This window comes from Lepidothrix coronata, unplaced genomic scaffold (genome assembly GCF_001604755.1).
Source record: "Lepidothrix coronata isolate B3197 unplaced genomic scaffold, Lepidothrix_coronata-1.0 Scaffold211, whole genome shotgun sequence".
Lineage (NCBI taxonomy): Eukaryota > Metazoa > Chordata > Aves > Passeriformes > Pipridae > Lepidothrix > Lepidothrix coronata.
Window position 1 is genome coordinate 478,302 of NW_016690391.1, and position 13,344 is coordinate 491,645.

The 13,344-nt window shown below is 49.4% G+C and overlaps 1 long non-coding RNA gene across 3 annotated transcripts in view; it reads left to right on the plus strand.

The window, feature by feature from the left end:
- Window positions 1–5,632: 5,632 nt before the first annotated feature.
- The window catches only part of LOC108506265, a 12,111-nt gene continuing 4,399 nt past the window's right edge, over window positions 5,633–13,344 (plus strand). For 2 of the 3 annotated variants that reach the window (XR_001877742.1, XR_001877743.1), the window contains exons 1-2: window positions 6,449–6,568; window positions 6,700–6,830. This is a non-coding gene — a long non-coding RNA (uncharacterized LOC108506265). Of the gene's footprint in view, window positions 5,709–6,448; window positions 6,569–6,699; window positions 6,831–13,344 lie in introns of those variants that run through there. The other variant, XR_001877744.1, reaches the window with a different exon arrangement.

Below are 13,344 nucleotides of genomic sequence, written 5' to 3' on the forward strand. Positions count from 1 at the left end.
CTGGAGCTGGAAGCTGATTTCTTGCAGCTTTTGGGCCAACTTACTTTCAGATTTGCCTCAAACTGTGGTTTGAACCCCTGCCAGCCACGAGATTTTACACTCCAGTCAGTGCCAGTGGGTTTAGGTTGGATATCAGGAAATATTTCACAGGAAGGGATGTAAAACACTGGAATGGGCTGCCCAGGGAAGTGGTGGAGTCCCCATCCCTGGAAGTGCTGGATGTGGCACTTGGGGATGTGGTTTAATGGTGAACGTGGTTGTGCTGGTCGATGGTTGGACTTGATGAGCTTAAAGGTGTTTTCCAACCTTAATGATTCTGAAGCATTTCCTGGGATGAGATGACTCTGGATTTGGGAATGCTGTACCAGTGTCACTGAAGGGAATTCTTACCAGCTTCCCTAAAGGTCCTTCTGTGCCACTGACTTTGGTTGCAGTGGAGACAAGCAGGGCTGAGACCTGACCCTGTGACTGTTTGACCTCTTGCTTTCTTTCAATAAAACCCTTTTCATTCCTCACACCAGATGTGGTTCCAACTTTACAATTTTATAACGGGAGTTAAAGAAGATAAGGATGTTTGGCTGGTTTATTTTCCTTTTTTCCCTTTTTTTTTTACCCCCTGGAGATGGTTATTTTAAGAACAGCTCCCGTATGATGTGTCCTGCGAGGTGAATACGAGTCTGACAGGAGTTTATTTGCTTTGAGGTTCAACTGCAGGCTCCACATTTCTACCAGGTGGTTTGAATGCAGGCTCTGCTCCTGGAACTCCCACACACCCTCCAGGGAGTGCAGGAAGAGGGTCTGGCAGTGCAGGAAAGCAGGCAGAGCACAGCAATTTATATATTTATATATTTATACCTAGTCAGCAAAAGCTCAACTTCTTTTTTGACTCAAACCCAAACTATGTGCCAGACAGGGCATCCTAAACTGAGGTGGCTGAGGAAGTAGCAGCGCTGGGAGTGCTCTCCAGCTCTCTGACAGGACACTAAATCAGGATTTCCAAGAGTGAAAATCCTCCTTCTCAGTGTCTTGTTTAGTCAGAGCCCCTTTGAGCTGCTTTGCTGTAGTGATTTGACTCTCTGTGAGTCTGAGAAGGGATTTACTTGGGATTTTAGTGTAGAAATCGTGCTTTATTTCCCTCTTTGCATCAATTCCCTTTCAGATTGGATCTGCAAAGCTCAGAAGGAGGAGGAATAAATCCCATCTTCTGCCCAGTAGTGATACAAACCTGGTCTAGACCACGGCAGGCAATTAAAATCTCTTCCAGCTTGTGCAGTGTGACTCAAAAAGGACATGGAGGGGCTGGAGCGTGTCCAGGGAAGGGAACAGAACTGGGGAAGGGGCTGGAGAACATGTCCTGTGAGGAGCAGCTGAGCTGGGGGGGTTTATCTGGAGAAGAGGAGGCTCAGGGGGGACCTCATTGCTCTCCCCAACTCCCTGACAGGAGGGGGCAGGGAGGGGGGTCGGGCTCTGCTGCCATGTCCAAGGGAAAGGAGGAGAGGAAATGGCCTCAAACTGCACCAGGGCAGGGTCAGGTTGCAGATGAGAAACAATTTCTCCCTGCAGGAGTGGTCAGGCCTTGCAATAAGTGTCCCAGGGAGGTGGTGGTGGGACTGGATGATCCTGAAGGTCTCTCCCAGCCCTGATTCTGTGACTCCAAGAGGGATGAAGTGGGAACGATTCCGTGGCTGCACTGGAGACACTGGGTTTGGGCAGGGTAATGAGAGACACTTGATCTGTGATTGGAGCATGAGGCAGAAATAGCACAGCTTATTTCTTCATTAGTTTTTTTTAAGGAGGAAGTTGATTTAGTGCAGTCTGAAGCCACTGAAAAATGATAAACACGAACCCTCACGACAATATCTTTCCCGTGTCAATTTATGTAAATCCAGCCTGGATTTTCTTTGATCTCCCCAGAGAGTGGCTCCTAATTTACAGATTTCTTCAGCTGTAATGTGTGGAGATCATCCATCATTGCTAAGTGCCTTTGGGCCTGTCTGTTTTGGGACAAGATGAGGGAGTATCAGCTCTCATACTCGGATAATTAAAGCTTTTAAGTACACTCTGAAAACATTTCCGAGATGGCATTTGCAAAGGAAGAGCTTTTAAGATGATTTTGCTCGGGGTATAGAGCCTCTCCCTGCCTAGACAGTAAAGAAAGCCCCTTTAAAAGTGCCCCCCTTGGGCAGAATTCAAAGTGTTTGGTGGACTGAGGAAATCTGGGACTTGAGGGGTGGAGGTGATGAACTCCAGGGCAGAGGGAAATTGTCCCAGCAGAACTTTATGGGTTTCTTTAGACAATCACAGGAACAGGTTGGGCAGAGAAGCTGTGGCTGCCCCTGGATCCCTGGAAGTGTCCAAGGCCAGGTTGGATGTGTCTTGGAGCAACCTGGAATAGTGGAAGGTGTCCCTGCCCATGGCAGGGGGTGGCACTGGACGAGCTTTAAGGTCCCTTCCAACCCAAACCATTCTGGGATTCTGTGAATGAAAAGAAAAAATTACATTTCCAGCTCATTCCCCTGGATGTTCTAGTGGATACCTGTAATTCCAGAACTCAGGAAAGCTCTGCAGTGAGGTGTGTTCGGGGGAAAAGCAAAGATAAGTAATCCCAAGCTAATTGTGTGTAACTAAGGCAATCTCTGTGCTGTCCACTAGATGATGCAGCTGCACTGCAGAGAAATAAGGAGTTACAGTATATCCACATGCAGTTATAACCCTATTTATATTTTTTAACCCTGGATTATATTTTTCATAGTAAAAAGTATTGTCTTCAATGACACACAACGATTGGATTTTGATAAATAGCTGAAAATTCCACTTTCTTTCTGCTGGTTTCAAGTGAAACTTGGAGCTTTCTAGTCTTTTATCTTCTCTCAGTTTTATTGTATTTTAACTCGATTGGAATTGCTCCTCTCTCAGCTTGAATCATGTCATTCCTCCTTGAGCCTGTCACTCAAGACAGAATTATTAGTTCAAATTTTGCTGCTTTGGGCTGGATGATCTTGATGATTCTGTGAACTTTAATGGTTTAGTTACTGAGGTTGCAGCGGAGAATTCTCTGTTCATGTGTTTTATTTCTTCAGAATTAGGAGCCAGATGAATCTTTTGCACAGATCCCTCTCAATAATCTCCTTTGATGGTTGAACTTGGATTGAGATGTTTCCTCTGGCAGGAGTGATTTTGGAGAAGAGAAGCTTTGGGGTGACCTGATTGTGGCCTTGCAGGACCTGAGGGAGCTACAAGAATGATGGGGAGAGACTATTTCCAAGGGATGGAGTGACAGGACAAGGGGGAATGGCTTCACACTGCCAGAGGGCAGGGATAGATGGGATATTGGGAAGGAATTCCTCCCTGGGAGGGTGGGGAGGGGCTGGGATAGAATTCCCAAAGAAGCTGTGGCTGCCCCTGGATCCCTGAAAGTGTCCAAGGCCAGGTTGGACGGGGCTTGGAGCAACCTGGGCTAGTGGAAGGTGTCCCTGCCCATGGCAGGGGGGTGGCACTGGATGGGCTTTAAGGTCCCTTCCAACCCAAACAATCCGGGCCGCCAAAACCGGGCCGCAAAAACTGGGCAGAAGGGCACTGCAGCCCCGGCACATCCATCCAACAGGCTCTGGATGTGCTATTTTGGTCTCTCCCTCCCTCTGGAGCTGCTCTGGAAGGAGCTGGCGGTGGCAGTTTGGCTCTTTTGACCCTTGGCAGGCACTGCTGGGAGGACAGAGGGACACTCAGCATGAGGCTGGTGCCATCCCTGTCTGTACCACCCTGCCTGGGCTGGCATCCAGAGCCTGCATGTCTGTCCATGAGGAGCCAGCAAGAAATTGTCAGGGAATTTGTGTCTCCTTCCCTTGGGATGAACTTGGCATGGACAGAAGTGCTCAGAGTGGGTGGACTGGCCTGAGAAGGATGTTGGAGAGAGCCCAGGATGGACCATGCAGTCCCAGGGGGACTCATGCTGCTCCAAACTGTCCCTGCCTGGTACTTGGATGCTGGACTGGCCATTCCCTGGCTCTGGAGTGGGAAAACACTGTGTAGGTCATGGGAGACTCCTAAAGGCCTGCTGGGGGAGCAGTGTGGATGGGCTGGGGAGCTGGAATGGGAGGGTGGGGTGGTGCCCCCAGAGAGGGGCTGTTTTGTACAATAATGAAGGTGAGAGAGAATTTGGAAGCCTCAGGCAGGTTCCTGTGTGTGTCTGTGGGTGCCACATCCATGGCTATCCCAGCTTGAGCACAGCAGGGATATTTGGGTTCCTTGGCATTTTTTTGGCAGTGATGGGGCCTTTTGGTTGTGCTGGTCCATCTGGATGTCTCACAGATGGAGATGGGCATGGATCCCTCCATGTTGCCAGGTGGGAAACCTCTCATTTCCCACACCAGGCTGCTGGTCCATCAGTGTATCACAGGATCCCAGAATGGTTTGGGGTGGAAGGGACCTTACAGACCATCTAGTCCAACCCCCTGCCACGGGTAGGGAACCTTCAACTGGAAAAATCAGTTGATCCCATGTCTATTTGATGCTGATTTAATTCCACTTGGCCCCAACAAAGCCTTTGACACCTTGCCTTTGGTACGTGACCTCAGGGCTTCATTAGGCAGATTTTAGTCCAAAACTGACAGAGATCACTTAATATTATTTTTTTTTTCTGGGAAAGAACAAAATTTATTTCAGTTATAGGGATTTACTATGGCCTGGGAGGAGGATCAGAGAGTGGGACTCCTCTTCCAACACGCTGTTGGGGCTGGAAGCACCAGGGTGTAGGAGGCTGAACTTGGGGAAAGCTGAGAGTGTGTCTTGAGGTATCCCAAAATCCCAGAATCACTGAGGTTGGAAAAAGCCTCCCAGACCACCAAATCCAAGCTGTTCCAAATCCCCACCTTGTCCCCCAGCCCAGAGCACTGAGTGCCACAGCCAGGCCTTCCTGGGACACCTCCAGGGATGGGGAATCCAAACCTCCCTGGGCAGCCCCTGCCAAGGTCTGACCACCCTTTCCAGCAGGAAATTTCTCCTCCTGTCCAACCTGAGCCTCCCCTGGCACAGCCTGAGATCATTTCCTCTCCTCCTGCCCCTTGTTCCCTGGGAGAAGAGACTCCATCCCTGGAAGTGTCCAAGGCCAGGTTGGATGGGGCTCGGAGCAACTGGAAGGTGTCCCTGCCCATGGCAGGGGGTGGAACGAGATCTTTAAGGTCCCTTCCAACCCAAACCAGTCTGGAATTCTGTCATTTAATGAATGTCTGCCAGGCAATGGATCTGCCCTGGGCACAGACTGCCATGTCACCTCTACACTCTTGCCCACCTGGGCCTTATAAATAAAGCCAAATATGCCCAAAAAAGCCACCACGTTCACACTCCTGGGGTTTGTCCTGGTTTATTCCTCCCTGAGAATAATCAGGGAGCCTGAAGGAGACCTTCCCTGAAGTCTGAAGGAATATCCTGCTGAAATTTCGAGCTGTAGCACCAAAAGTAGGTGGAACCTCACAGCACAGCCTTGATTAATTTTTACTAACACGTTTCTTGAAATTCTCGTGATAATAACCTGATGGGTTAAACATTCCTAATTTCAAAATAAAATGGTTTTGCCAAAGTAAACATGCAGAGAACTGGGAAACAAACAAACCCCAGCCCGTTGCAAAATGAACCAGCATGAAAAACGTCCTTAATGTCCCCACGTTCTCTGGAGTGTCCTCCCCTGCTCTCCCCACTGCTTCAGGATGAAAGTAAGGTTTGAATGGAAGTCAGAAACACGACACAACTGCTGAGTGTCAGGCAGGGGGGAAGTGGGAGTGTTACTGGGGTAATTCAGAAAACAGCTGCTGCAGTGTTGGGTTAGTTAAGAAAAGATGCTGCTCCCCTTGGGAGGAAGAGACAAATTTCTGGTAACCTGGTGTCCTGGGGGCAACAGGCAACACGGCTGTGATGCTGTGAGAGCCCAGACAGGCAGCAGAATTCACAACACAAGGACCTGGAGCAAATCCTCTTGACAGTTGAGGTGGTAAATGTAGAGCTAAATGGATCACAACCCTCTGTTTGAAAGGAGGGAAGGTCAAAAGAGGACTAAGAGTAAGTTATTTAAATCATTCTTTAAATACCTCTTCCAGTCCTAGAGCTTGAGCTGTTTTTACCTGTCTCCAAGCTCTCCATGACTAATAAATGTTGTGAAAATATGGAATATGCTGGTTGTTACTGGTTGCAGGCTGCAGCTGATACATAAATCAAGCTCTGCTGACAGAAAGCTCCACTGTCCACCCACTTTGCCCTCTGACCACTTCAATATTAGGGAATCACCCCCTCCATTAGTGCACTTATGTTAAGAAGAATGATATGGAACAGGGGGGGGTCCCAGCAGCTCCTTTGTTTACAGCCAGGAACCCTCTGAGTTCTTAAAACAACACGAAAACCCAGCTCCTGTCAAACAAACCTCCCCTCCGCGCTCGGATTTGTCCCCGGCGGGAAGCTCAGAACGCAGAACTCACAGTCGCTCCAGAGAGGGGGGGAGGAAAAAAAAGAACCCTTTCATCACGTCGGGGTTTTCTTCGCTGTTTTGTTTCACTTAAGACATCACTCGGGAGCAAATGGGGTCTGTCAGGAGTAATTGGCGAGCGCCGGGGGCGGTTTTTTTTCGGGGCCGGCTGGCTGGAAAGTCTCAGAGCGGGTTTGTCTCGCGCCGGAAAGAAAACATCGCATTTGATCTTTTTCTGATCCTTGCAGACATGATGTACGTCTGCATTCCTCGGCCCGAGGAATTCTCGGCGTTCGGGTTTCGTTGCCTTTAAGTGACAGGAAGCAGCACTTCACCCTGATTTTTGCAGCATTGTCTGAGAATTAACCACAACATAATGGTAAATGTACATTTTTTTTTTTTTTATGCTTCACAGGGGTTTGCTTTTATTAGCCATTTCTTGTGGTTTCGCTTGTTGGCGCGTTTCAGATCCTCCCAGTGATAACTCTGGCTATTGTGTTTCGTCTGTGCTTGGATTCAAACACGAATTTCTTCTGAAGTCTTCTTGCTAAACTGTGGCCCCCCTCAAAGATTCCCTTCCAAGAAATCAGCTTTGCCCCGATGCGGTTGTGCAAATGTGTCGTTGCTCTTGTCACCTCTGCCCCTCAGCTTTGTGGTCATCCAGACAAAGGACAGATAATTTTACATTAACATCGTGGTTGGTGACTGCAGAGCTGGAGCAGAATCAAGGAATCATGGAATGGTTTGGGTTGGAAGGGGCTTGAAAGATCATCTCATTCAAATCCCTGCCATGGGCAGGGACACATTCCACTGGCCCAGGTTGCTCCAAGCCCTGTCCAACCTGGCCTTGGACACTTCCAGGGATCCAGGGGCAGACACAGCTGCTCTGGGAATTCTATCCCAGCCCCTCCCCACCCCCACAGGGAGGAATTCCTTCCCAATATCCCATCTAACCCTACTCTCTGTCATTGGGAAGCCATTCCCCCATTCCTGTCACTCCATCCCTTGTCCGAAGTCCCTCTCTTGGAGCCCCTTTAGGCCCTTGAATGGGCTCTAAGCTCTCCCTGGAGCCTTCTCCTCTCCAGGCTTTGGGGCATCTTCCTAATGCCTTCCTAGTGCCACGTAAAACCCAATAGCAGGGAGTGAACAGTAACTCCCAGAGCCCCTGACAGCCCCCAAAACTGCTTAAAACCACCACTGTGGGCTCCTCAGCATTTCAAAACCTCCTGCCACATCTGCCATCACGAGGTTGGCCAGAATAGGACAAGATGACATGAAGAAAAGTTGTTAATTTTTGGTGATGTCCCCGGGTGTCACCTCCGGGCACCTCTAGAATATTTCCAGACACAGGGACTCCACCACCTCCCTGGGACACTTATCCCAAGGCCTGACCACTCCTGCAGGGAAAAATTGTTTCTAATCTCTGATCTGAAACTGCCCTGGGGCAATTTGAGGCCATTTCCTCTCCTCCTTTCCCTTGGGGCATGGCAGCAGAGCCCAACTCCCACCTCACCAGATCTGGCAGATCCAGACCATTGGGAATGGGGGGGTTGTTACTTTTGCTGCCTGTGGAATAACTCAGTGCAATAACACACTTAGTGCAGAATTCAATAAGAAAAAACACCATTTTTTTGGGGCTTGAGCTATTCAGCCACATCTGCTGTGACTCTGTTGATTGTCACTTTTCCACAGTTCCCAAATTAATGCCACATCAGAGATCCCCGAGCCAACAGCACAATTAGTCAACAAAGCCGTGTGGGATCATGAGCAAAATGAAAGACAAGCTGTGACGAGTCTCTTCTATCCCCAAAAGTTTTGTGGGCCTTTTTAAACTATCATCCCCAAGCAGTTGCTGTTGTCTTCTTGTAAATCTTGTGTGCGAGTGTTCAGGAGTGTTTTGCTTTATTTTTGTCACCAATCAGCAGAACATTAAATGCACAAAGAGCCCTTCCTTCTTCTCCCCTCCTTTGTCATGTGGAGCTGAGGGCTGGGTGGTGGCTCTGAGAAACCAGTAGGTTTTGGCAAAAAAGTGCCAGTTAAAGGTTTTCAGCAGGAGGAGAGAGCGTGGTGCCAGGCCCTACGGAACAGCAATGCCTCAGGTCACTGGTGTTTGACCTCCTGCAGGATGTGTGCAGGGCTGTGTGGTCAGGGAAGAGAAAAGAGGAGCCACAGAGGGTCACTGAGGTGTTAGAGCATCCAGCAGATCCCAGAATCACTGAGGTTGGAAAAGCCCTCCCAGCCCATGGATCCCCCCTGTGCCCCATCCCCACCTTGTCCCCCAGCCCTGGTGTCACATCCAGGCCTTCCTGGGACACCTCCAGGGATGGGCACTCCAAACCTCCCTGGGCAGCCCCTGCCAAGGCCTCACCACCCTTTCCAGGGAGAAATTCCTCCTCCTGTCCCACCTGAGCCTCCCCTGGCACAGCTGGAGGCTGTTCCCTCTCCTCCTGTCCCTTGTTCCCTGGCAGCAGAGCCAGACCCCCCCCGGCTCCCCCCTCCTGTCAGGGGGTTGCAGAGCCAGAAGGTCCCCCCTGAGCCTCCTTTTCTCCAGGCTGAGCCCCCCCAGCTCCCTCAGCCCCTCCTGCTGCTCCAGCCCCTTCCCCAGCTCCGTTCCCTTCCCTGCACACACTCCAGCCCCTCCAGGTCTCTCTCCCATGAGGTTCCAGACCTGGACACAGCCCTGGAGGTCCCTCAGCAGTGCCAGCACAGGGGGACAATCCCTGCCCTGGGCTGTGCCCACACTATTCCTGATGCAGGCCAGGTTCCATTGGCCTCTTGTCCCCCTGGGCACACCCAGGCTCGTGTCCAGCCTCTGTCACCAGCACCCCCAGGGCCTTTCCCAATCCTTTCCAGCCCCTCTGTCCGAGCCTGGAGCTGCAGGGGGTTGTTGTCACCCAAGGGCAGGACCCGGTCCTTGGCCTGGTTGAACCTCCCACAATTGGCCTCATCCCATCAATCCAGGCTGTCCCCAACCTTCTCAGATGCTCTGGCCATATTTCAGCCTGTTCTTCAGGAGTGGATTCACTCCACTACATGTGTGTTCTTCACTTGAGGCACTTTGAAGTCAATGGGATATTTAATTTGGGAATTTCACTGGCTGCAGGGTGCTGGTGTCACCTTGCAATGGTTGGATTGTGGTGTGTGAAAATACTGCTTCAGTGCTCAGCTGCAGTCAAAAAGGAATGAACAGAGCATTTTTTGTCCCATGTATAATTCATACCTCCTTTTAGACAGGAATAAGATAGCGTAGCATTATACAATATAATGCAATAATATAAATAATATAACACACTCTGCTTTGGGCATCACTTCTTGAATCCAGCAAAAGTAAGGCAAGCAGAACCAGCAGAAGTAAAGAGGAGAGCAGAGACTGAAACGATCCCTGCAGGAAATAAGTTTAACCATAGTAATTTTCCCGAGTTTGGGAAAATGGACAAACGGGGTAGCAAAGGGTCATGATGGGCGACTATAAAATCCTGAATAGCATGGGGAAGGCAGATAGGGAAGGATTAAATACTCTTTCTCAAAGCACAAGCAGCAGGGGGTGCCTGGTGGGATCATAAAGCACAAAACAGAAGGGAAAAGCTTTTCACAGTCGTGCGTAGTCAGTTTATTGAGCTCATTCCCTCAAGATTGTCCTGGAGGCCAAAAGGAGAAATGGTTTCCAAGGGGGTCGAGACAAGGACGGAGCCAATGGTCTGGATGCAAACTGGAACAAGACCATCATGTTTGTTCTCTGTCTTGTGCTTTTCCCTGGAGGATCTGTCCTGGCTGCCGGAGGTTGGGAGGAGTTATCTCAGCTCCCACAAGGAATTGCCATTTCTTCCTATGTTGTTCTATTCAGAAGCTGCCAGATGGTTGCCTCACCCATGATCCTTTCATGCTCATTCTCTTCTGGTTCTATGACCACAGAAGGTGTCTCATAGGCTTGTAAGCCACGAATTGGGCACAGGAGGTGATTTCTACTTCCTGAATGGATAGATCGTGGAATGGTTTGGGTTGGAAAGGACCTGAAAGAACATTCAGTTCCAACCCCCTGCCATGGGCAGGGACACCTTCCACCAGCTCAGGTTGCTCCAAGCCCCGTCCAACCTGGCCTTGGACACTTCCAGGGATCCAGGGACAGCCACAGCTTCTCTGGGAATTCTCTCCCAGCCCCTCAGCACCCTCACAGGGAATTACACTGTACAAGTCCCCTGTGTCTTCTCTAAGCTCTCCAACTTTGTGATTTAAGGACAGGCTTAACAAATCCTCAACATTTTTAAGTCCTAAGGAGCCTTTCTTTGGCAAATCCTTTCTGGGTGGCAGATTTGATTTAGTCACAATAAACTTTTGAGGGAAAAGCACCGTAACAGTGTCCTGCTCCTTTAACTGTGCATAATTTAAAATTCTATAGTGTTTAAAAGAAAAATATCACCTCTTGGGTGGGTTTCAGTGGCATTTCAGCACCTCAGGATCATGACCATCCAGCTCAAAACAAAATGGTGTTTTATTTCTGCCTTATAATTCCCCTCCACATGTGGCTCTGTGTGTTTCCGACATAAATTTTTACTTCTTCATTTAAAATTATTAAAAGCAGCAAAGACCAAGGAATAGTCAGTTTAAAATTCTTGGTGTGCACGGTTTGGACTCGGTGCTTGGCCACTTATCTGCAGCCAAGAGTATTTTTAAGAAGCTCTTGTAAGGCTTGCAGGAAATACATACGAGCTTTAAATGTCGGGTCCCGGGGGAGCAGAGAAAAATGCGCAATTGTTTTTGGGTTTGGACTCGTGTGATTGTGCTGATGACGTGAATGACGGTCTGTGCTCTTTATTTCTGCTCTTTCCAGGATGCTTTTGCAATGAGATGCTTCTCTGAAATAAGATTCTCCTGTTCGGGGAGTCGTTTTGAGGCGAAAGCAAATAATCGGCTCTGGGAATGGAACCGGGGTGTTGATGGGAAGGGAGACGGGGTTGAACAGGGAAGAGGAATCAGAAAAGCTGATTTTTCCTCGGTCTGCCGCTTTGTACCTTTTACCTGTGTTTTTTTCTGGTTGTGAGAACTGGAGCAAAACCACTACAGGATCCTCTGGAATCAGAGAATTTGCTGAGTTGGAAGGGACCCACCAGGATTATCGAGTCCAGCTCCTGGCCCTACGCAGGATACCCCAAGAATCACACCATATTTTGGCTGTAGGGACAGCAGATCCCAGAATCATAGAATCACCAAGGTTGGAAGAGTCATAGAATCCCAGAATGGTTTGGGTTGGAAGGGACCACAAAGACCATCCAGTTCCCACCCCCTGCCATGGGCAGGGACACCTTTCACCAGCCCAGGTTGCTCCAAGCCCCGTCCAACCTGGCCTGGGACACTTCCAGGGATGGGGAGTCCACAACTTCTCTGGGCAACCTAATTAAGATCTTCAGGAAGAGAATTGTTTGCTTCTTGGTTTTGAGAAGCCTTCCAGCAATTTTTTTTTTAGCCCTCAGAATTCAGCACAAAAGACTCTCAACCCCTGAATGATCCCAGAACCATCAAGGCTGGCAGAGACCTCCAGGATCATCCAGTGCCACCCTCACCCAGCACCACCAGGATCACCCCAAATCCATGTCCTCAAGGGTCACATCCAGACACCTCTGGAACACTCCCAGACACCTCTGGAACACTCCCAGACACAGGGACTCCACCACTTCCCTGGACAACTTATTCCAATGCATTTTGGGGGGGAATAAAAGCAGTTTCAACCCCTGTTGTGGTGCAGAGATTACTCCGTTGAGTGTTCAGCAGTGGGGTGTGAACCACAGCATTAAACTGTTTGCTTTCATAAAATATACATGGTGCAGGAGGGGTCACAGCAGATATTTGCTTATCTTTCAGCTTGTTTGAAGACCAAACCACAGCCATGTTGGGCTAAAACAACTGAGGTTAGATAGTGCTGTTAACTCCTCTCCCAGCTCACCACGAAAACCTCAGTGCTGATACACTTGTGCAAAGTGTACAGACCAGCAGAGGAATGAAAAAGAGCGGTGAGTGATGTCAGGGAGCTGCAAACCTGGGCTGGAACACAGTGAAAGTGGTGCCACAGGCTTTCCAAGCATGGTCACGCTCCCAGGGGGATGTATCTCCTTGGAAAAACACACCAGCTGGGGTTTTTCAAAGGTGTGCCCAAAGAAAATGAACACGTGTCAAGGGCCTGGTTGCCTTAGGCAGCTTTGGGAGTCCAAAGCCGAGGTGATATCATGGCTGATTCTTCCAACTTACCTACAGAGCCAAGGAAATGTCTTAAAGACAAGAGTTTTACAGCTTTTTTCCCTGTAATAATATTTTTTTATGATGCTTCTGACTGATTTATAGAGAACTTTATCAAGGAAACGAGACATGGGATATGTGTTGTGACAGCTCCTGCAGGCTTACCTGCTCTGCTCCAGGATGCCAGTCAGTTCCCAGATATTGGAAATATTAATGATTTCATGGAGTTGTAGAATGGAAGGTGTGGACTCCCCATCCCTGGAAGTGTCCCAGGCCAGGTTGGACAGGGCTTGGAGCAACCTGGGCTAGTGGAAGGTGTCCCTGAACATGGCAGGGGGTGGAACTGGATAAGCTTTAAGGTCCCTTCCAACTGAAACCATTCTTTGATTCCAGGATTCTGTGATTCTATATAAAAAGTTTATTAATACCTATATGGGTAACTCCTTTAGTTTATGCAATGGACATGAAAAAAGTGTATCCAAAGAAGGGCAAGGGAGCTGGGGAAGGGGCTGAAAAACATGTCCTGTGAGGAGCAGCTGAGGGAGCTGGGGGGGTTTATCTGGAGAAGAGGAGGCTCAGGGGGGACCTCATTGCTCTCCCCAACTCCCTGACAGGAGGGGGCAGGGAGGGGGGTCGGGCTCTGCTGCCATGTCCCAAGGGAAAGG